The following is a 24,430-nucleotide window of genomic DNA, read 5'->3' on the forward strand; positions in this document are numbered from 1 at the left end:
TGTAATCAGGACTGGGGTCATTCTGGTTTCCCACCTAAAATGCTGGGGTCTGGAGTCAGAGGTGCTTCTGAAACAAGCCACCTTCTTTCATTCTGCATTTTCTTATTGAAGAGTATGGGTTGTGGAGCCCAGCTGATTGGGTTCCACCTGGCTTCATCACTCAACACCTTTGGAAACTTGGGCAAATCATACAAGCTCTCTGTGTCAGTTTGCTCATCTATAAAATGAATAAATACTCCATTCTTTAAAGGTTTGTTAAGAGTAAATTAATTAACACGTGTCAATTGCTTAGGATGGGGTCTGACAAATGGCACACATTCAGTAACTGTACTCATTATTATCAGGCTTCTATCATCAGTGATGTCTTGTGTTCCTCTTATGTTAGAATGTCCTGTGGATACCCCAGAAGTCAGTGGAGGCCTCTAGAGTTATGTGGATCTAGATGAAACAACCAGAAACCCTTACGTGCCCCAGTGGACCCTCTCTCAGATTCTGGGAATCTGGGAGAGGGGTGGTTTTATTCTCTTGTTCACACCAATTTCCAGTTCCTGCTCTTGCTGTGTTCAGTGTGGGGAGCATCCACCCACCCCTGCATCCTGCTCAGTCACCCCATTTTATAGCCCGTCAACCCAAAAGGAAAATTCATACCTTTTTAATAATTGTCACCAAAGAAAGCTCACACACATGCATTGGCTTTCAGGGAAGGTTCAGAGCCACATACGTGAGCATGCTGGAGCACACTCGCACAAGTTACAACTCTGCCTGTATCCCTGATCCTGATGGCTTTCACTGACTTCTACAAATCTGCTTCCAGTTTCTGGCAATGTTGATCCTCCTTCTTGCTCCTCCCACTCGTTCTTTCTCATATCCTGCCAGCCCTACCTCTGTTCACTCCTGATACTCGATTCTCTAATCACCTCTTTGGTACCTTGGTACTGCTGACACCTGCCTTCTGGACCTCGTCTTCCCCACAAGGCGTTTTCCCAATGACAGTTCCTTCCCTGGGAGAAACTCCTGATGCTAGATGTTAGCATAGCATCATTTTTATACTTCCACATCAGACATTTGAGGTGTTTGTTGGATTGTTCCATACAAGACATGAAAGGAAGATGTAAACTGCCAGTGTGTGGATCTACCTGGCCTGGTCTACTGATGGGTTGGAAGGGGAGGATGTAATAAGGACAGACATGGTGGAATTAAGGGTGAAGGTTGCAAAGAGCTGTGCTCTTTGATAATATCCCCAGCGATTTTGAAAGTGGGAGGTGGCAGAAGTTGGGTTGGAATGTATTCAGTTGGAATGGGAATAGGAATTTTCTCTTTCTTACATAAGCTTGCTCAGAATATCTATTTTGTAGCAACAGCATGATACATGTGGTTTGTCCTGGGCATCAAAAAGTCAGTAAAATCTAATATTCTATTAGGCTATTGTTACCTTCATTTTATTACCCTGTGGTCTCCCAAGGGACACTGCAAAGGGGTCTGGAAATGGAATTACATCACATAGGGCTGGCATCCCTGAAGCTGGTGCACACACCAATGAGCAGGTGCAACTCTCTCGTGGCTCTGATGACTTCAGTGGATTTATCTTCATAGTTAGCCTTTTCATCTTTTCAAAACAATATTATCCTTGAGAAACAGCTTATAAAATAATTAAAAAATCAGGATTTGGAGCAAATAGATCTGATTTCAAATCCAGACTTTCTTAGTCATTGACTATGGGTTGGGGAAATGTGGTTGACCTCCCTGGCTCTTAATTTCCCCACCTGCAAAACTGGAATAAATAGACTTTAAGATGGTTATCACAGTTAAGCAAGATAAAGTGTGCCAAGTGTTTGGCATGATGCAAGGCCCATGACAAGCATTCAATAAATGTCAGCCATTATTATCATCACTAAGACGAGAAACTAGCGAGATACAGAGGATCAAGTATTTTTTCCCTAGGATTCACCAACAACAAAACTCAGCCCTGTGGGAGAAAGATGTTCTATGAGAGCTTCAGAAATTCAGTGGCTTCCAGCTCAGTTTAAAATGGAGTAACCATTAAAATAGGTAAATAGACTTTTTTCTTTGTTTTGAGTCTGTTAGTCTTCCATCAGGGGGTGCACACCTGCCTGGTAAATCTGTGCATCACAAGGCCTGCCCTCTCTCACAGGGCCCTGAAGTGTGCGGCTTTCCCTCTCCCTCTGTGCCATGAACCAATTTTCCCACTGAAACCCTTGAAAGGCCTTTTTTTCACTTGGCCCCCAACTCCTTTTGACCTTGGTAATCCGTCAGAGGTGGGATTTTCTAATACTTAGCAGCTTAATACATCTATTGTTCCAATCTTTTTAAAAAAATTATCTTGATTGCTTGACTCTTCCATATTTTAATCTGTGTTCTTTCTTAACCTGTTCAAGTGTGGCATACTCTTTGTGAATTTGTTCAAATTATACATTCAATTAGCAAAGAACTGTATTAAACTGATGACATCTCACTGAACACAGAGCATTCTTGGATTCTGTATCTTAGCAATTAATTGGTGTCTAACCCACTGATAGAGTTTTCTAAATGAATAAACTTTTAAACATTTTTCCTGATCATTTGGATCCATTAAAAAAAAATTTTGTTTTTCTTATGTTGTGCCCATTTTGCAATTTTTACAGATAAGTTTTACAGAGCTTTGAAATGGAGATCAAAGAATCTGAAAATATTTGTTGGCATTTCTGTGCGAGGACATTTTATGTTTAAATTGTAGGATCTGGTACATCTGCAGAGCTTCCAGTTGGGTTTCTTTGGAAGAAGTATTCAAAAGGCATTAACAGCATCTGCTCTCAGGTCAGATGCCTTGTGTGTGGTCTACAGGGGCTTTCTGAGTTTTATTACTTTCTGTGTGTGTTGAGGAGGTGGGGGACTATTTGTCAAGTATGAATTGTGTGCTGTGCATGTATCTTGCATAACCTTCTTTTTTTTTTTTTGAGACGGAGTCTCGCTCTGTCGCCCAGGCTGGAGTACAGTGGCACGATCTCGGCTCACTGCAAGCTCCACCTCCTGGGTTCACGTCATTCTCCCGCCTAAGCCTCCCGAGTAGCTGGGACTACAGGCGCCCACCACCACACCTGGCAATTTTTTTGTATTTTTAGTAGAGATGAGGTTTCACCATGTTAGCCAGGATGGTCTCGATCTCCTGACCTTGTAATCTGCCCGCCTCAGCCTCCCAAAGTGCTGGGATTACAGGCATGAGCCACCACGCCCAGCCGCACAACCTTCTTTAAACCAAACGCCATGATAGCCAAGCTCTGATTCTCCCCATTTTGCACTAGTTCTGCCCACAACAAATGGATGTCTCATGCAAAATTACCCTAGGCTTCCATCTACTGCCCTTGCACCCACCCAATGGCACAGGAGGCAAGAGGGCAGTGCTGTGGAGAGGGTGAGTGAGTGGCCGAGTTCATAATCCTGCTCTGACCCTCACTGGCTGTAAGACCTGAGGTGGGCACTTTGCCTTTCTGTGCCTTGGTTTTTCCACCTGTAAAATAGGGATATAATTGTGCCATTGGCCCTCCTTATTTGTGAACCCCGTAGTTGCAAATTCACCTACTTGCTGCAATTTATTTGTAGCCCCTAAACCAATACCGGTGATTTCCAGGTCGTTGATGCATGGACATGCACAACAGTGAAATGATTGTCACTCAACCTGCATGTTCCTAGCAGAGGTGGAATAAGGTGAAAATCTGCCTTCTTGTTTCTGCTCTCATGCTCTGAATACGTGTCCTTTCTGCGGCATTTTCAGTGCCACGTTTTTCTCATGGTTGTGCATTTATTGGTGATTTTTCTGTTCCAAGGTCCTCGAGTCTGGTGCTGAAGCTCTGCCATGTGTTCCTAAGTGAAGCAAGGTTGTAATATGCCTTGTGGAGAAAATACGTGCTCGAGAAGCATCATTCAGGAATAAATGTTGGTGCTGTAGGCTGTGAATTCAGTGTTAGTGAATCAGCAATATAAATCATATAGGCTGTGTTTGAATAAAAACACACATACAGTAAGTTTATATACCCTGATTGACAAAAATGTTGTGAGCAGAGACTCATACGTACCTAACCCTTAACTTCTTCTAGGAGCAATGGTTCAATATTCACTAAGACAATGTTCATGGAGTCTGTATAGACCATAACTACCACAAATAATGAAAATCAACAGTCCTAGACTTGCAGAGTGGTGAGATTTAAATAAGTGAGTGCATATTAGATGCTTAGAACTTGGCACAAGGCAAGCATCAATAAACAGCTTCTATTATTAGTTACCCGAAAAGCCCATCTTTATCTCCATTACCTTCCCTGTCTTTCTAGGTTTTGTCCACTCTCTATTACCTTGCTTGGTTTCTGCAGCCCTGGGAAGAGTGTCCCATGCTCCTCTATGCTCCCACCTATCATTTATACAAAAGTGAACTGTAGAAACTTCTACCCTGGGTGAGAGCCAGCTGAGTGTGCTCTTGTAGACCCTGATTGGCTTGCTGGGTGCTGCACTGAATAATCCAGATGCCATTCCTGCTTTCCGTAATGCTCCCAACAGCACTTGGATGTGAAGCTGCCAGCCCCCTGGAAACAGCGCTTCCTCCAGGACCGCATAGGAAACTGCATCCGGGTGGGGGTAGTAGTCAAGAGGGACTTTGGCTTTATTTGAATATTTTAATTTTCTTACAAGGAAAATGTCTCTGTGTAATTAGAAACTTTACATTATGTAATGAGCAACCTGCTCCCACTCTTTCAGTCTGTTCTCTACAGAGAGTCCTCAGTGCTTTTTAAAAACCTTTAATAAGAACGTGTCACTTTCTGGCTCATGGCTTCCCATGACACCTACAGCAAAGCCTAAACTCATCACCAGGGCCCTTACTTGAGTTAAATAGGACGTCACCTGAGTTGACATATTGAAAAGCTCAGCTTTCTTATATATCTAACCTCCAGGGCTGTTTGAGGCTCACAAGCAAATAGCACTGGCCCCCATGACCTCTAAGAAGACCTCTCTGGTGCACTGAGAGAGGACAGTTTTTGCAGTCAGGCAAACCTAGGTTCAAGTCTCTGCTGACTCACCTCCTGCCTGCGTGTCCCAGGCGAGGTCCCTTACCATCTTGGTCTCATTGCCTCTGACACTACTGTGCAATAACTGAGAGTTTATATTTTGATCCTGGCTTTTCCATTTAATACATGTATGTCTCCAAATCTGTAAAATGGGGATAGTGATACACCTTAGCACCTGGGGTTATATGAGACTATGTCACATAATGCATGTAAAGCTCTTAGCACTGTGCCTGGCACATGGCAAGGGCTTGATAAACGTCAGCAACGATCACAATGACTATCACTTTGATTATTGTTGTTGTTAACTATAAAGTGAGCTTACTAATGCCATTTCAGGGGTCTCTGATAACTAAATAGGAACACCTGTAGAACTCCTAGCACACACTAGTTCTTCTGACTATTTTCTTCCCACCATTTCCTTTCTTCCTGCTCATTTAAATATCTGGACACATGCAGACTCTTAGTGCAGTTTAGATGCACTGTATTTAGTCTACGGCTGCACAACTACTGAACTTTTGAAACCCCCAAAGCAATTTTACCGGTCACTGGTCAAGAGAAGACTTGTTATTTTAAACGTACATCTGGCTGGGTGCAGTAATCCCAGCCTGTAATCCCAGCATTTGGGGAGGCCGAGGAGGGTGAGTCATCTGAGGTCACGAGATTGAGACCATCCTGGGTCAACATGTTGAAACTCCATCTCTACTAAAAATACAAAAATTAGCTGGGTGTGGTGGCATGCGCCTGTAGTCCCAGCTACTCGGGAGGCTGAGGCAGGAGAATCGCTTGAACCCAGGAGGTGGAGGTTGCAGTGAGCCAAGATCGCACTACTGCACTCCAGCCTGGCAACAGAGCGAGACTCTATCTCAAGAAAAAAAAAAAGTACATCTAAGATGGGTTGTAGGATCCGTAATTTTTAAGAATGGTAAAAAGATATGCTTACAGTTGTGAAAGATGCATTACATGGTGGCATCCACATGAACACCCTCATCTTCTAATAAACTAATATCTCACTGGACATCCCTTTTTGTATGCAGCTAAAAGGCATGAATAAGAAAGCAAGAATCTTCAAGACAGAGTCTCGAAAGCCTTTTTATTAAACACTTATTTTATGGGAGATGAAGATTACCCATCCAATTAAACAAACAGCTCATCTGCATGGACCGCCTGTTGCAGGAGGGTGCTCCAGCCCGCCCAGGGCTTGTCTCTCTTCTGGTTGCACCTGCAAGAAGGGCTGAGGACAGACTGAGGAGACAAGACTCTGCTCAAAAATCCCCAAGGCATGAAGTGCAGCTTTCTGCAAGAGCCTTCATAAATGTACCTGGCATGAGGACAGCTGAAGCAAAAGCTCTGCTTTTACAGAGAAGACTGCCAAGGCTGCTCCTAGACCGCATGTTACACCTGTCTTCTTTGAAATGGACTGAAAACTCTAAACTAAACAGTCTGGAGCCTAGATGCTGGGAAGTTTATTGTGATTAATGACGAGGGTGGTGGCTGCCACTTTTGAAGAGGCTGCTTCAAGTGCTTTACCTACTTTAATATAATCCTCCTGACACCTTTACATTTTCCAGAGAAGGAAATAGAAGCTTAGAGATGTTATTGGGATGGTAAAGTCTTGATGGCAAGACCATCATTTGGTGCTTTCTGTTACATTATTTTACATGATCCTCACAACAGCAAGTTAGGCTTTTAATTAATCCCCATTTAACAGATGTAGAAACTGAGATTGCAATTCCCTGACTTGAGATGTCTCCTAGCTAGTAGATGAAAGATAAAACCTTTTAACATAAGTTTTTGTACTTCAGATTCCGTGTTCTTCCCACTACCTCTCAACGCCAGCACTTATGTGCCTTTAGATGATATCATTTAGGAGAAGGATAATCTAGATTGGTGCCTTTTATTGCTAAGGGCATGTGATTTCATTCTCTTCCACTGGGTGATGACCAGGTCAGAGTCATTTAGCATCTTCCCTGGAGCCACATTCTTTGCCAAAGAGACTTTCCCACATGGTACCTCTCAACACCTCCCCCTTTCTTCTGAGCTTACCAAAATCCCAACAAGGACATGCGACCACCATGGCCAGCTGGCAGAAAGCTCTCTGGAATCCATCTTATGACTTCAGTGGCTGGAGGACTGGGTCTCTAAACTCACCTGGTTTCTGTCCTGTGGTCTCCCCTGGTTGCAGGCGTGTCCCTCAGAACCTTGTTCTAATTCGGATGAGGGATTGATCATGACTTCTTGAGCACTTTCCCCATGTTGCTCTCCCACGACATCCACAACGTGCGGCTGGGCTCCACCACTTTTACTGTGAACTTCTCATCTACCAAGAATTGTGTCTCCCCAATAGCACCCTGTGTGCCACCACACACCCTAGCTGTTCAAGAAATGTTTTACTGACTGAATCAATTCACTCACCTCTGTCTTGTCCTTCTCAAGAGCAACCGACAGCTACTGGCATCTGTGCAGTGGGCTTTGCTTGGGTGTCTTTCCTGTGCCTAAGGTAAGGCAGTGAGGATCCAGAAATAAAGTGGAGGTCATCTATGAGGAACCCAGTCTGTACAGGCATCATGCTCAGCACTTTGCATCCATGATCTCATTTAACTTTTTCAACAACCTTGTGTTTGAGTCTATCTACAGAAGAGAAATTTGAAGTGCAGAGGCTAAATAGCTTGCCTTAGCTTAGACACTGGGCTTATAGCAGAGCTTAGGTTCAAACCCAGTCAGTTTGGTGACAATGCACAGTGTCTGGTACATAGTAGCTGTTCAATGAATGTCAGCTGTCATTGAGTCATCACTGTTATGAAAGGGAATAGGTTTTAAAGTCAGGCAGATCTGTGTTAAATCCTGGTTCTGCTAATTAGTAACTGTGTGATGTTGAGAGAGTCATGTGACCTCGCTGAGCCTCTGTTTCTATAGTGTATGTGTTAGAGTTGTGTTTGGCTATGAGTACAAGAAAAGCCAAAGTAACAGTGGCTTAAACAAGATAAAAGTGTATTTCTTTCTTACATAAGAATCTATAGGTAAGCAGTCTAGATCTGGTTGGATGTTTTCACAATCTTTAGGCATCCTCCCAAAGACCCCTTTGCTCATCTGTCACCTTCAGCAGGAAGCGTTCACCTCATGACTCAACATGGCTGCCAGGCTGCAGCCACCGTGTCCTAGTTGCAGCTAGCAGGAAGGAGTGAAGAGTACGGTAGGGTTATTTCCTTCTCTTTAAAGGACACTTTCTGGAAATCACACAAACTTGTGGCTTAGACACCTTTGGACAGACTATCATATGGCCTCACACACAAGAGATTCTGAGGAATACGATCTTTATTCCAGCAGCCATGTGCCCAGATAAAACTAGGAAGAAAGAGGAATATTGGGGAAAACAGGCTAGCTGGGCTCCATGGCCCCATTTGACAGGTTCCCTATGGGTTACATGGAACATACAGAATGCTCCTAGCAGAGTCTATGTTCCATGACATACAGGCTCAGCCAGGCCACTCCCGCTTCTTCACTCTGAAAAACAGTTCTGTCTTCTGGAAGGGCCTTTTCCCCACAGGTGCTTCCAAATCCTGTGTCTGGTTTGCTTGGTCCAAGCTAGACCCTGAGAAGAGCCAGCTCAGGGATGGGATGTAGGATGCAGGAGTAAAGCTTCAAGGAAGAAGCCAACAGGAACTATCCTGGGCAGGCACGACCCAGGCAGGCACGACCTGGGCAGGAAGTACCCTGTCCATCCTGCCCTGGCCTTCTTTCTGACATCTCTTAGAGCCTTCTCAGAAGCATAGATTTCTGCAATTTCCCCCAGAGCCTCTTAGTCCCAGACTGGTCCCTGGCCCACACCCAGAGCAATGGACCACTTGGCGACCACTCACGATGCTGCTCGGCTGTCTGATCATCATCACCCTCCTCTGACTCTGACCACCACCCCTCCACTCCCCATCATGCATCTGGAGCAGTTGGGTCCTACATCTGCCACCCAACCCCCGCCACCATCTGGTTTATTCAACGGTTGCAAAAGCATTCTCCCCTCTCCACTTAATTTCGGTCCTTCTCATAGCAAGAGTCATTTATCTTTCTTTCAGAGGAATGAACAAGGCTGATGATTCTTAGGAAAAATTCAACTGAGGGGGAAGCTGTCACTCATCTTTTATGAGTGTTTCAGCTCTCATATCCCATTCCTGCCACCTACTTTCTGTGTGACCTGGTGTCAGTTACTTGCCCCCTATAAGCATCCATTTCCTAACTGCAAATGAGATCAGTAAGTGCGCTTCTGCCCCATGGGATAATCCAGGTAAAGCCCAAAAGGGCAACTGGCACAGGAATCAACAAGCTTTCTCTGTAAAGGGTCAGCTAGAAAATAATTTAAGTGTGTGGCTGCTAAAGCAGCCACAGACAATACACAGATGAAGGGGCGTGGCTGTGTTCCAATAAAACCTTATTTATAGAAGTTTGCATGTCTTACAATTTTTGTATGTCATAAAATATTATGCTTCTCTTGATTTTTTAAGTATTTAAAATTTTAGAAGCTATTTTTAGTTCACAAACCCTACAAAAACAGGCAGTAAGCTAGATTTGCCTGTTGATTACAGTTTGCCTGCTTCTGATTTAGCATAGAGTAATTGCTCAACAAATGCTAGCCATTGATGAGCAAGAATTTCTTTCCTAAGTGCCTGGCTCCTGTTTAGGACCAATTTCATGGCAGCTTCCTCCAAAGACCTGCAACCCTTTTACTATTCCCTATGAACAGTCTGGAAAACAAACTTTTGAAGGTCCTCAGTAGTAGGTGAAGACATTTTATCTGCAACGAAGTAGTTCAAGAGTGCATCAAGAGAAGGTGGGCTGGTGATTCGGTCACAGGGCTTGGAGTCCAGGAAACTAGTGAGGCCTCAGCTCTGTGAGTTTAATGTGGTTATGAACTTCATACTTGTTCTATTCAGAATGATACTGGAGATAACAACAGCAACAACATTAAAAGTAGCTAAAAATTATTGAGCCAGGTGCTATGGTTTACTTTTATGCATTCACTTAATTCCCATAATAAACTCATGAGTGCCATTGTAATTCTCTTTTTACACACAACGAAGTGGAGGCACAGGCATGTTCAATAATTTGCCCACATTCACATGGCTAAGCAGAAACAGAGCCATGTTGGGCATTTTGAAACACTTCATGATGCCTCGTTCGTTCTTTTAAATACTAAGCTATACTTTAGAGGTTGCCTTATCCATCCTTCTAATGTGCTCATGTGTTCATGTATTGATTAACCCATTCATTTATCAATCAGTTATTCCCACCTACTGGGCTGCTAGGTTAGACGCTAGGGATGCAGAAATAGACACATCATTCTGCATCTCCCAAATTCCCAAGAGTAAAAGGCAACACCTGAGTAGAAAGAAACTGCAGGGCAATGAGGAAAAAGTAAGGGCCAGTATCCCTGCAAAGAAGCAAGACTGGATCTTGACTGTGGAGGAAATTGTATCTCCCACTGGGAGAGCACAGAGATAACCTCATCTTCAGAAATCAGATTCCAATTAATTTCCTTTAGACGCCTCACCCAAAGGCCTACCCACCTGGGCTAAATTGCTTAGCTCTGGGGCTGGAAGGCCTGCATGATCTGCCCAGGCTGCTACCGCCTGCAGAGATTTGCAAAGACTCTTTCCTACGGCTGTTAGTCATTTGCACAAAGTCCTCTGTGAGTTTCATAAGTCAGTCTAGAAGCCAAATAATTGAGGCAGTTTAATTTTAGCTCCTCATGTCTCCTTATAAAAGTTAGCTGTTTATGAGAAATCTAAAAATTTCCTTTTCCCCAGAAGAATTCTCTTTCAGACCTGAAATAGTCTCAAGTGGTGGCAGACTCGTGGGGTATGACACGTGAGGTCGATCAAAGGACTTGTCCCAAGTTTGATGTCCCTAAAATTAGGCCTGAAACTTCAGTGTGAGCATTAGGCTGGCTCCTCTCAGGAGTTCTCTGCATTTACTTCAGAAACAGAAGGATTCGGTCCGCACGTCAGCTGTGGGTTCCTGACCTCACCTTTGCAGCAGGCAGCCATTTACACAAGCACTCTAGGTTTCCAGGAGTGCGAACTGAGGGTGGCTGCTTGGGTACCTACTTCTGTTTCTCAAGGTTGTTCAAATCCCTGGGACTTCAGATGATGGTGTCAGCCTGGAACTGGGCCATATCTATGGGAGGAAGGCATTCTTTAATGTGTGCCCAGAGAGCAGGGCAGGAATTCTGACAAAATCTATGTGTAGATTAAAGCAAAGTATATCATATTCCCTTTCAAATGTATTCATGGCTCTCCATGGCCAATGGTAGGAAGTTGGAGCTCTTTAGCTTGACATTCAAAGCCCTCCATGAGCTGGCTTACTGACCTAACTAGAGCTATTTCTTACTTATTTCCTCCTTGCACTATTTTCTGTTTGCAAGGATATAGCCTGTTCTCCAAATGCATACACTCCTTCACAGCCATGTGCCTTTGCTGTGCTATTTCCTTTGCCTGGAATATGCTTCCTTTTTTCTTCCATCCCTCAAATTCCTAGTCTTTCCAAGGACCAGGTCAAATACCCCATCTGTCTCCTCTCTTATCCCCCAGCCACCTCATTTGTCTGCATTTTGTACTCTTTATGGTGTGAGTTTGTATGTCTGTCTCTAACGAGGCCGCAAGTTCTGTGATGGTAGGGGCCGTGTTGTATCCATCTTCCTAGGAAAACATAAAGCTTTGTGGTTGGAAAGCTCTGGAACCCAGAAGGCTTTGTTTGGTTCACGTCCCAGCTCCAGTGCCTATTAGCTGTGCAACCTCCACCAGGTATTTATACTAGGCTTTACCTTCAGATTTTGCATTTATAAAAGGAATATAATTGAAGTAGGAACTTCATAAGGAGATGATAGAGGTGCAAGAAATGCACTTAAAGATCTTGGCATATAGTAAATGCTTAATAAATGTCAGCTATATTGATGGAATTGTCATCTACTCATGGCAGCCAGAATGTTTCCTGATACATAGCAGGTGGTCACTTAACATTAGTTACATAAACATTCATTGCATAATATGGGTATAATTCAAATGAGTAGCTGAAATATTCAAGTATTTTGGATATTCTTAACAGTGTCCAAGTGCTCAGTTAACTTAATTACAGTCATCCATGCACTGAGTCTTCTCCACCAAGCAGAAACCAGGGGCTTTGCATACTACACGTGTCCTGCATGAACACCTTGCAGGGGTCCTAGTGGAACTCTGGCAGTCATGACTTCTGGGGCTCTGAAATCTCTTGCTTCCTTTTTTTCATCTGACTTTAGATTTTTGTGACTTCTTAACTGTATCCTAGGGAATTTTAAATACAAATTATCACATCACCGAAATATTTTGATATGACAGCTGCTGCTTTGTGCAGAGATATTTCAGTTTCCAGAAAAAAATGATAAGCACACTTAGAGATATTGGTGATGGACTTGGGAAGCGTGAATGGAACGGTGCTCTTTGAGAATTAAATGCACTTAATAATAATAATAATGCTAATTTGTCTTAGAATTTGATCTGTGCCAGTGGGTTCTAATATTTTACATGACTGTTAAAATGCACATGTGAAGGACTTTGTGCTGATAGCATGTTGCTGACAAAACTATAATACCTATAAAGTTTAATTGATAAATTAGGCACAGTAAGAGGTTAACAACAAAAACTAATAATAAAATAGAGCAATTATAACATTATACTGTAATAAGAGTTATGTGAATGTGTTCTCTCTCTCTCACCTCTCTCAAAACATCATATTGTACTGTAGTCACCTCCGACCATTACTGACCACAGGCACCTGAAACTGTGGAAAGCAAAGCCATGGATAATTGGGGACTATTGTGTCTAATAAAACTGAAGGTATAAATTTGCAGAAATTGAATCTCTAGCCATATTATTTAGAGAAGTAGTTTCTAGATTTCTTGGTCATATACCTCATCAGTTGAAAATTTTTAGCATTTACTCTTACTCTAAGTATTGTTTTTTATGTATAAATTATCTGCATATGTCACTATTCTTACATATGTATGAATATCATTAAAGACACATAAGATGAAAACTTTTAAATGATGTCTTTAAGAAATACAAATAGAATTTCTAGCATTTTCTTACTCTAATTATGTGTATTGTCATACAATCTCCTTGGAATGTACATGCCCCACTTTGGAGACAGTGCATTAGCTAAGTTATAAATCTATATCTATATCTATCTATCTATCTATCTATCTATCTATCTATCTATCTATCTATCTTTCCATCCATCCATCTATCTATACAGAAGCAGGTGTTATCAAATATGTGACAATGAAAGATCAATAACAACCTAATACCCATCAATAGTGGAATGAATCCATTTATATAATCATATGATTTTTACACAATGAAAAATTAAACACAATTATAAAAAGAAAAATTATAGAAAGTTCACTTAGTGTACCATATATTTAAATTCTATAAACAGGAAAAACACTATGTATTTTATGTAGCTTACGAATATTTACCTGTGAAGTCAAGATAGAGCCTCTCGGATGGATGGGATGCCCAAGAACTTCAGGATAGTGGTTTTCTCCCAGGGTAAAGGGGAATAGAGTTATAGAAGATCATTAAGGAGACATTAAGTAAATTTTATTTCTCCTTCCACTGTTAGTCTTATTGCTGCTTCTGTGGAGGTAGTGTTACTTTTATTCTCTCTCTGTCTACAGTTTTCAATAGCCTGAATATGATTGCCCAGGTTTTTTGTTTGTTTTGTTTTGTTTTTTCCTCAGGGTTTGGAGCACTTCTTGAATCTGTGGTTTTCATCAATTTTGGAAGATTCTTAGCTGTTGCCTTTTCAATGATGCCTTTGCTTCATTCTGTCTCTCCTTTCCTTCTGGTCCTCCAATGACATGCATTGAGTTCTTGAACCATGGCTCATGACTTGTGTCTCCTGTGTCCTTTTCAATATTTCTCATGATTTTCTCTTCATGCTTAAATCTGGTTATTTTTTACTGACCTGTCTTCTTGATCACTAATCTTCTCTTCAGCAGTATCTATTCTGCTGATAATGAATTCATTGGGTTATCAATTTTAATACAATATTTTTCACTTCTAGACTTTCCAATTTTGTTTAGATTTCAGGTCTCTAGTAAAAAACCATCAACCTGTCATATCTTTACTTGAAAATATCAGTCACAGTAATTTTAATGTCCATGTCTGATCATCTCAATATACAAATCTGCTGTAGGTCTCTTTCTGCTATCTGTGGGTTTTGTTTGTTTGTTTGTTTGTTTGTTTGTTTGTTTGTTTGTTTGCTTTCTGGCCACTTGTTCTTTTTTTTTTTTTTTCCTGGAATGCTTGTTAAGTTTTGATAAAATGTCAGGCAATTTGTGTGAAAAAATGTCAGATAATCTTCCAGAGGAGGAAAAAAATATTACCCAAAACCTCAGATTATCTGACATTTTGCTTCTGGTGAAGATCTTCTCAATTCAATCTGAGAGTGAGCCGATTAGAAGCTGAGTTTTAGCCTTTTTGAGTGTAGGAGCTAGTTAGGCAATTTCCGATTTACACTTTCTCTTAGAGTATGCTCTAATAGCTCTTTCCATTTTACACTTTCTCCTTGATTTTAATTTCAGGCCTCCCTCTTTTGCCCTCATGGCATTGCCTGAGTTGTAAGTGACAGCAGATTTAGGTGAAAAGAAGCTGAGCAGAGCTTTTGGCATTTTTGCAGATCTAGATGTATGCAAAAGCTGGAGGTCTGGGCCTACCAAGGGACATGAGTACTAGCAAATCCACTAACCTTCTGATCCAAACATCTCAAGAGCTGTAAAGTTTAATATGAACACAGAATAACCATAATCCAAAGAACATAATCTCATTAAAAGGGTATAGTATTTTATGTTCTTACATAGATTAAGTAGATAATGTATTTGGTTTAGGAGTCAGACACCCCTGACTTGATAGTCCAGCTCTGCCATTGACCAGCTGTATGTCAGAGGGTACATGCCCTCCCCCTCTCTGAGACTCAGCTTTACCAACAGTGAAAGAGGGGCTGATATCCCTGTATCACAGAACAAGGTGAGGTTTTAACACAATGTCATCTCAAAAGCTCCTGGTTGGCCAGGCCAGGTAGCTGATGCCTGTAATCCCAGCACTCTGGGAGGCTGAGGTTGGCAGATTGCTTGAGGTCAGGAGTTCAAGACCAGCCTGGTCAACCTGGCAAAACCCTGTCTCTATTAAAAACCTAAAAATTAGCTGGGAGTGGGGCCGGGCATGGTGGCTTACGCCTGTAATCCCAGCACTTCAGGAGGCTGAGGCGGGCGGATCACTTGAGGTCAGGAGTTCCAGACCAGCCTGACCAACATGGTGAAATTCCATCTCTACTAAAAATACAAAAATTAGCTGGGCATGGTTGTGCATGCCTGTAATTCTAGCTACTCGGGAGGCTGAGGCAGGAGAATCACTTGAACCTGGGAGGCAGAGGTTGTAGCGAGCTGAGATCACGCCACTGCACTCCAGCCTAGGCGACAGGGCAAGACTCTGTCTTAAAAACAAACAAACAAACATTAGCCGGGAGTAGTGGTGGGTGCCTGTAATTCCAGCTACTGGGGAGGCAGAGGCGGGAGAATCACTTGAACCAAGGAGGTGGAGGTTGCAGTGAGCCGAGATCGCGTCATTGCACTCCAGCCTGGGCTACAAGAGTGAAACTCCATCACTCCATCTCAAAAAACAAACAAACAAACAAACGAACAAAAAAGCTCCCAGCACAGTCATCACTCAATAGACAGAGGGATTTTGAGTAGCGGATCTTTGATAATCCATAGGAAGAGCTTACAAAATGCACTAATTCTGTAACATCTGGGATGGCAGATATTCCCTTTGGATTGCTTTATGGGAATGTTTCCCAAAGTATGCTGTTTGGTACCTGTACTAGAAAAGTGTTCAGACACGCATACAAAAAATCTCACATGTTTTCCCATACAAACAAGTTTTGGAAACATCGAAGCTGATGCAATTAAACAGGTGTTTATTTTATTTTTTAATTGCAAAGTATCCCAGAGCCTTTAATATGGGAATCCAGTTTGTAATGTGCAAGAGGGAAAGCATGGAAAGCGTTTTCCGTGGTCATTTGACCAGGATATTTTCTAGGTGGGGCCCCTATTGGGGAAATGTTTGAGGAACACCAGTCTGTACAACACCTTGCCATTTACAAAGTTTTTTCCATGCATGTTCTCATTTGCCTCTCCCAGTGATATGAAGGAGATGAGGAATAAGTGAAGCTCCTCACTCTCATTTTGGGCATGACGAATCAGATTCCCAAAGTTAACTTGCCCACAGTCCCTCTGCTAAAGAATAACAGGGCTAGTTGAGTCTCAGGCTCATAGCTATATGCTCTTTCCATGGCCCCACTGCCTCATGATGGAATCAGTCACGTGGCTGGAAAATGGCAAGATCAGAATTCCAATCTGGTTTTCTGAACCCAGCTCCTGTACACTGTCTGCTATACCAAGTTTCTTTGTGAGTGTGTGTGGGCGAGAAAGAGAAAGTTGTATAGTAAGCCATCAGTTAATTAACTTGTTTCCTTTGTCAACTAGCAATTCTGATGTCACTTCATGCAGAAAATTTGAAACCCTTTAAGAGACGTGGAGCCATGACCATTTCACAGGCAGTGCGTGAGAATGTAAGCAATCAGGGCAACTCAATCAAGGCAGGGTCAGTGACAGAGAACAGAATTTTGTGCTATTTGGAAAAGAGTCAGCATGCTGATGGAGTTTAGTATTCACAATGCCAGTAATTTTCCCATTCTTTTAGAAATATTTGGCCTGATTAATTCTTGGTACCTGTTTTTAATCTCTGAGGTTTATATTTCATTTATTCATTCAAAAATTAGTTTTGAGATGCTGTGTTTGTTTACAGCTGTGTTCTGAATGCATTGAGGAACAGAAAACAGCTCTGTCCTCAAGGACTTTGCAGCCTGTGGTGAAGACAGACAGACAGACACCATTAAGTATGCTGAATGCTATGCTAACAGGAACACAAGAGGCTAACAGAGGACAATAGAATTGCCTAACTAGCTTGGGAATGTTGGGGAAAGCTTCTTAAAACATTGGCGCTCAAATTGAGAACTGGAGGGTAAGTGGGAGTTAGTTAAGCAAAATCAGGATGGAAGGAAGAGCATCACAACTGCATAGAACATAATTTTCAAAATTTCTGAAGGTAAAGGAGCACATAACAAGGATCAGTTTCCTGGGGCTCCATAACAAAGTACCCTAAACAGCAGAAATTCATGTCTCATGGTTCTGGAGGCTAGAAATTCAAGATCAAGGTTGGATACTTCTGAGGACTTGGACTCTGAGGAAGAATCTGTTCCATACCTCCCAGCCATGTGGCTTTGATTCCATCATGAGGCAGTAGGGCCATGGAAAGAGCATGTAGCATGAGTCTGAGTCTCAACTGGCCCTGTTAATCCTTAGTGGAGGGACTGTAGGCAAGTTAAACTCTTTGGGAATCTGATTCCTAATGTCTGGTGGCTTGCTGGCCATCCCTGGCATTTCTTAGCTTAGAAACACATCACTCCGATCTCTGCTCTCATGTTCACATGGTTCTCTCTCACTCACTTGCTCGCTGTGTGTGTGTGTGTGTCTCCCTTCTGCAAGTATCTGTCTCTGTGTCTAAATTTTCCCTGTTTTATAAGGAGACTAGTCATTGGATTGGGGCATACTCTAATAACTCAATTTTAACTTGATTTTCTCTTTAAAGACTCTATCTTCAAATAAGGTCTCATTCTGAGATACTAGGAGGTAAGACTTCAACATATCTTTTCTTGGGAAGACACAGTTCAACCCATTGCAGTCTGCCTCTGGCACCCCAAAGTCCACGTCCTCCCCACATGCAAAACATACTCACCCACCCAACATCTCCAAAAGCCTCATCAATCCAGCATCAATGCTAAGTCTCCAGTCTTATTTAAACAGCATCAAGTCAAAGTCCCAAATCTCATCATCTAAATCACACAGATCAGATACGGGTGAGACTCAATATGATCCATCCTATGTCAAAATTTCTTCTCTATCTGTATACTTGTGAAAACAGTAAGTTATTTACTTCCAACATGCGAGGTGGGAAAAGCAGAGGATAAATATTCCCATTCCAAAGAGGAGAAATCAGAAGGCCAAAAGGGGCCATGGGTCTGAAGCATGTTGGAAACCCAGTTTTTTTTTTGTTTTGTTTTGTTTTGTTTGAGATAGAGTCTCATTCCATCACCCAGGCTGGAGTGCAGTGGTGTGATCTTGGCTCACTGCAACCTCCGCTTCCCATGTTCAAGTAATTCTCCTGCGTCAGCCTCCCAAGTAGCTGGGACTACAGGTGCACGCCACCATGCCTGGCTAATTTTTGCATTTTTAGTAGAGTTGAGGTTTCACCATGTTGGTCAGGCTGGTCTCGAACTCCTGACCTTGTAATCCACACATCTCGGCCTCCCAAAGTGTTGGGATTACAGGCGTGAGCCACCGCACCCAGCTGGAAACCCAGCTTTTAAGGCTTCAGCATCATCTTCTTTGTCTCCATGTTCTGTTCACATCCCTCTCCCCTCAGTGCTAGTGAAGAACTAGATGCCTGACAACCTTCTTTCATGATGTCTCAACTCTGCCCATTTCAGTCCAAGCTGGCTTCTGAGATGGTTGAGGATGCACAAGTCACATGCCTCATCTCTTTAGCCAATGGTGTCTAGACACACCCTAGGTGTTCTCTCCAGAGCACACTTTATTATTTTTTGCAATATGTATAGACTGAGAGTTTCTCAAATCTTTAAGTTCTGATTCTTTTATGCTTAAAAATTTCTTCTTCATTTCTCTTCTCTCAGGGCCCATCTTAGTAACCTCAAATTAAACTCAGTTCCTGTTTTTGGGAAAGCTTCTGTACAAACTGTATCCCTAAATAAGGTCACACTCTAAGATACTGAGGATTAGGACTCATATATATACATATATATCATACCTATATGTGTGTGTATATATGTGAGTATATATATGCATATATGAGTATATATGTATATATATGGGTAGATATATATACACATATATGTATTTTATATATATATCATACGTATATATGTGTGTATGTATATGTGTGTGTATATATATTTTGGAAAGGGTATGATTCAACCCATAACAACGTGCTTGAGGAAGCAAAATGTATTCTGTATGTCTGGAGACTAGACTGCGTAAATTGCTCATATGACCTAAGAGTTAACACAACCAATGTTGGGCTTTGTATTGAGTCCCATTTGTGTTAGTTTAAATTAAATATTCTGTGGAAGAAGAAAAGGGCTAGTGGTTAGACCAGTGCTTTATCAAGGGCAAGCGATTGAGATAAGAGGAACTTAATGATTTACCTTATGACAACATCGGGAAGTTTGGGTGGAGAAAGTCAAGTTGCTTGATGGGAAGGGGCGGGGCAGGTCTTGTACACTGTGGTTTTTGAACTTTGCCTCCAAGGGGATCAGAATTTTATCTAGCGCTGGTTGCAGGAGGAGCATGGACTTGGCTGATACCTGAGACTTCCTTTCCGTTAGTAGCAGGATAAGCACTGGCTTGGAAAACTGCCTTTGGCAGAGTTTTTCTGTTTACGTTTTTGCTTTACTTTTTCATGAAAAGTAGTATTAGTTAAGGAATGTAATATTTTTGGAAAAGATATTCATTATCATTTCTTTAAGATGCATTGTACAGAAATTAATATTGAAAACCCTCACAAGATGTCTATTATTTTTCTTTTTATTTTACTTTAAGTTCTGGGATACACATGCTGAATGTGCAGGTTACATAGGTATACATGTGCTATGGTGGTTTGCTGCACCTATCAACCCATCATCTAGGTTTTAAGCTTCACGTGCATTAGGTATTTGTCCTAATGCTCTCCCTCCCCTCGCCACCCCAGCACCTGACAGGCCCCAGTGTGTCATGTTCCCCTCCCTGCATCCATGTATTCTCATTGTTCAACTCCCACTTATGTGTGAGAACTTGCGGTGTTTGGTTTTCTGTTCCTGTGTTAGTTTGCTGAGAATGATGGTTTCCAGCTTCATCCATGTCCCGTCTATTACTCTTTAAAGATAAACTACATAAGATAGTTTTAGGTTCCAAAAATTTTGTGAAGATGGTACAGGGCTTCCAAATACTCTAAACGCAGTTTCCCCTCTTATTAACACCTCACATTAGTATGATATATTTTGTTAAAATTAGTAAACCATTATTTGATAGATTATTGTTAACTAAACCCATATTTTGTTGAGATTTCCTTAATTTTAACCTAATGTCCTTATTTTGTTCCATGATCTAATGCAGGATATCACATTACATTTATTTGTCAAATCTTCTTAGACTCTTCTTGGCTATGATGGTTTCTCAGACCTACCCACCTTCCTTCCTTCCTTCCTTCCTTCCTTCCTTCCTTCCTTCCTTCCTTCCTTCCTTCCTTCCTTCTTTCCTTCCTTCCTTCCTTCCCTCCTTCCTTCCTTTCATTTCTCTCTTTCTTTCTTTATGGAGTGTTGCTCTTGTTACCCAGGCTGGAGTACAGTGGCATGATCTCAGCTCACTGTAACCTCCGCCTCCTGGGTTCAAGCAATTCTCCAGCCTCAGCCTCCTGAGTAGCTGGAATTACAGCCACCCACCACCACGCCCGGCTAATTTTGGTATTTTTAGCAGACATGGGGTTTCACTATTTTGTCCAGGCTGGTCTCGAACTCTTGACCTCAGGTGATCCATCCACCTCAGCCTCCCAAAGTGCTGGGATTACAGGTGTGAGCCATTGTACCCAGCCAAAGTTTCTTAGACTTTTCTTATTTTTGATAACCTTGATAGCTTTGAGGAGTGCTAGTCAGGTAAATTATAGGAAACCCCACTATCAAGATTTGTGTGACTGGGTTCTGTGTTTGCGGGAGGAAGATGACAGAGATAACTGCCATTTTCATCACATCATATCAAGGCTTATCACTGTGATGGTGACTCGAGCACCTGGAGGGGCTGGAGCATCACTTTCCTCACTGTGAAGTCACTCATTGCCCCTCCCCTTTCCCTGCTGCACCCTTTGGAAGGAAATAAGCATAGCCCACACACAGTCAGTGAGTCCCACCCACTCGAGGGAAGAATATTTACAAAAATCACTTGGAAACTTTTGCCTGGGAAATCTGCCCATTCTTCCCCATTTATTTATTCAATCATTTATTTTTATCAGTAGGATCCTGTGGATATTTATTTAATACTATGGGATACAATCCAACACTATTTTTTGTTGTTGTTGCTCAAATTGTTCCAGCTTTAGCCATTGGGAGATCTTTTAGTTTGTTTATGTGTCCCTGTTACATACCATAATCATTCTCTGTCTGTGTGTGCTTTTTAAAAAATAATTTCTAGTTTTTGAAATTACAAGCTTTCCCAGGCTTAGTTTGTACATTCCCTGCATTAGGCCTGTGGTCAGCCATTTCCCCAATGATCCCTGGTTCCTTTAATTGGAGAATGGCACTAGAAACTGGGGTCTGGGGCTGGGCGCGGTGGCTCATGCCTGTAATCCCAGCACTTTGGGAGGCCAAGGCAGGCGGATCACCTGAGGTCAGGTGTTCAAGACCAGCCTGGCCAACTTGGCAAAACCTCTTCTCCACTAAACATACAAAAATTAGATAGGCAAGGTGGTCCATGTCTGTAATCCCAGCTACTCAGGAGACTGAGGCAGGAGAATCGCTTGAAATTGAGAGGTGAAGGTTGCAGTGAGCCAAGATCATGCCACTGGTGACCAGAGATAAAAAAGAAAAGAACTGGGACCTGGGCCATTGGTATGCTGATTGCTGCTGGGATGGCATTGCCTTTAGGCCCTCTCAGCTGACAGATTGGGGAAATATATATGTATACTAACCTGTGTAAATATACAACCTTTGTCAATTTTTTTAATGTGTAGCTTTCTGTATTTATATTAAGCTAAACATAAATTCATACTGGTGTCTCTAACTCTAATCCATTACCAAAAGGATTATTTTAGCCTCCTTCCATTGCTTATCTGTAACTCCTACTCAACTGTAAGAAAGCTGACCCCCACCATATGCCATCCATTTATTTAATTATTTGACTCCTCTATACAGAGAGGAATCAGAATTGTTAACTTGTAACCCCATGGGAAATAACTTTATCAACTAGTTTCTTTAGTATCATTCTGAAGATTCACTCATTTCTGAAGTTACTTGGATCAGCATCATTTGCCTTCACCTCTTTTACAAATTGTTTAAAACATGTATAACATAGGTTGTTTTGTTATAGTATGTATTCCATCTTGGAATACCCTGACCTTCTAAATGAGTTCTTTGAATTTGAATTTAAGATTATAATCACCTTTTTGTGGCATAAAGTTCTATAGATTTTGACAAATGTATATTGTGAATATCCACCATTACATCATCATACAAAATTTCACCACCCAAAAATTCTCCTGTGCTTTAGCCATTTGACCCTGTCCCAACCCTTAGCAAACACTGATTTTTGTTTTTACTATCTCTATGTTATACCTTTAACACAATGTCATATAATTGGAATCATTTATTTGTTAATATGCTTAGATGATTCATTTATGTTTTTTCATGTCTTGTTAGCTGATTTCCTTTTAACACTGAATGATGTTTCGTTGTGTGGATGTACCACAGTTTATCCATTCACCTATTGAAGGACATCTTGGTTGTTTTCTGTTTTTGGCTGTTATGAATATAGTTGCTATAGACACATCTGCATGCAGGTTTTTGTATGGAAACACCTTTCAAATAAGTTGGGTGAATATCTAGTTGGAGTATATGGAAAGACCATGGTCAGCTCTGTCAGAAACTGCCAAATTGTCTTTCAAAGTGGCTGTACCATTTTGCATGCCCACCAGCAATGAATGAGCATCCCTGTTGCTCCACGTCCTCAATAGCATTTGGTGTTGTCAAAGGGATTTTGCCCATTCTAATAGGTGTGTAGTGATTACTCATTATTGTTTTCCCTAGTAAGTCTGAGGGTTCTGCAGGAGACCAGGGCATATCTCAGTCCTTATCTCAACTGCACAACACAGACAATCCCAGAGCAGCCATTTATAGACCTTCCCCCAGGAACGCGTTCATTTCCCAGGGTATTAATATTAATATTCATTGCTAGGAAACTAATGTAGCAATATCTTTCCTACTTGCACGTCCATTTATAGGCTCTCTGCAAGAAGAAAAATATGGCTCTTTGTGCCAGACCCCTCAGGCAGTCAGACCTTATGGTTATCTTCCCTTGTTTCATAAAAATCGCTGTTATTCTGTTCTTTTTCAAGGTGCAGTGATTTCATATTGTTCAAACACACATGTTTTACAATCAATTTGTACAGTTAACACAATTATCACAGTGGTCCTGAGGTGACATACACCCTCAGCTTACGAAGATAATAGGATTAAGAGATTAAAGTAAAGACACATAAGAAATTATAAAAGCATTATTTGGGAACTGATAAATGTCCATATTAAGATGAAATCTTCACAATTTATGTTGCTCTGCTGTGGCTCCAGCTGGTCTCTCCGTTCAGGGTCCCTGCCTTCTGTAATAATCCCCCAGTGACTTTGCATTTGCATTTAGATCTGTGATTCATTTTTCAATAATAATTTTGAAAAGTTTAAGATCTGTGTCTATATTCACTTTTTTTTGCATATGGACTTTAAGTCATTCTGGTACTCTTTGTGGAATAGACTATCCTTTCTTTATTGACTTACCTTTGCTCCTTTGTCAAAGATCACTGTTAGTGCAGGTCTTTCTTTTGGCTCTCTCTTCAGTTCCATTTACTCATTCATCTTCTCTTTTGCCAAAACAACAACCTTTATTACTGCAGCTTTATAGCAACTCTCCAACTTGGTCTCTCTTCTTTAGTATTGTATTGACTATTTTCTGTCATTTGCCTTTATATATAAACTTTAGAATCAGTTGGTCAATATTTATAAAATATCAAAAATTCTTGGGGAAATTTTGATTGGGATCATGTTGAATCTATAGAACAAGCTGGGAAGAATTGACATCTTAACAATATTGAGTCTTCCCATCCATGAATATAGAATATCTCTCCATTTATTTAGAACTTCTTTGATTTCATTCATCAGATTTTTATGGTTTTCAGTATATAGATCTAGTACATATGTCTTTTTTTCTTTGTTGTTATTGTAAATGGCATTTTTTTGAAAAAAATCATTTTCCATTTGTTTATTGCTCGTATACAGGAAACAACTGACTTTTGTATATTAACCTTGTATCACATGAAATTGCTAAAATCTCTTACTAGTTCCAAGATACTTTTAATGATTTGCTGGGATTTTCTACATAGACAATAATGTCATCTGTGAAAAAGACATTTTCACTTTTTCTTTTC

The sequence above is a fragment of the Piliocolobus tephrosceles genome, chromosome 4 (genome assembly GCF_002776525.5).
Source record: "Piliocolobus tephrosceles isolate RC106 chromosome 4, ASM277652v3, whole genome shotgun sequence".
Taxonomy (NCBI): domain Eukaryota; kingdom Metazoa; phylum Chordata; class Mammalia; order Primates; family Cercopithecidae; genus Piliocolobus; species Piliocolobus tephrosceles.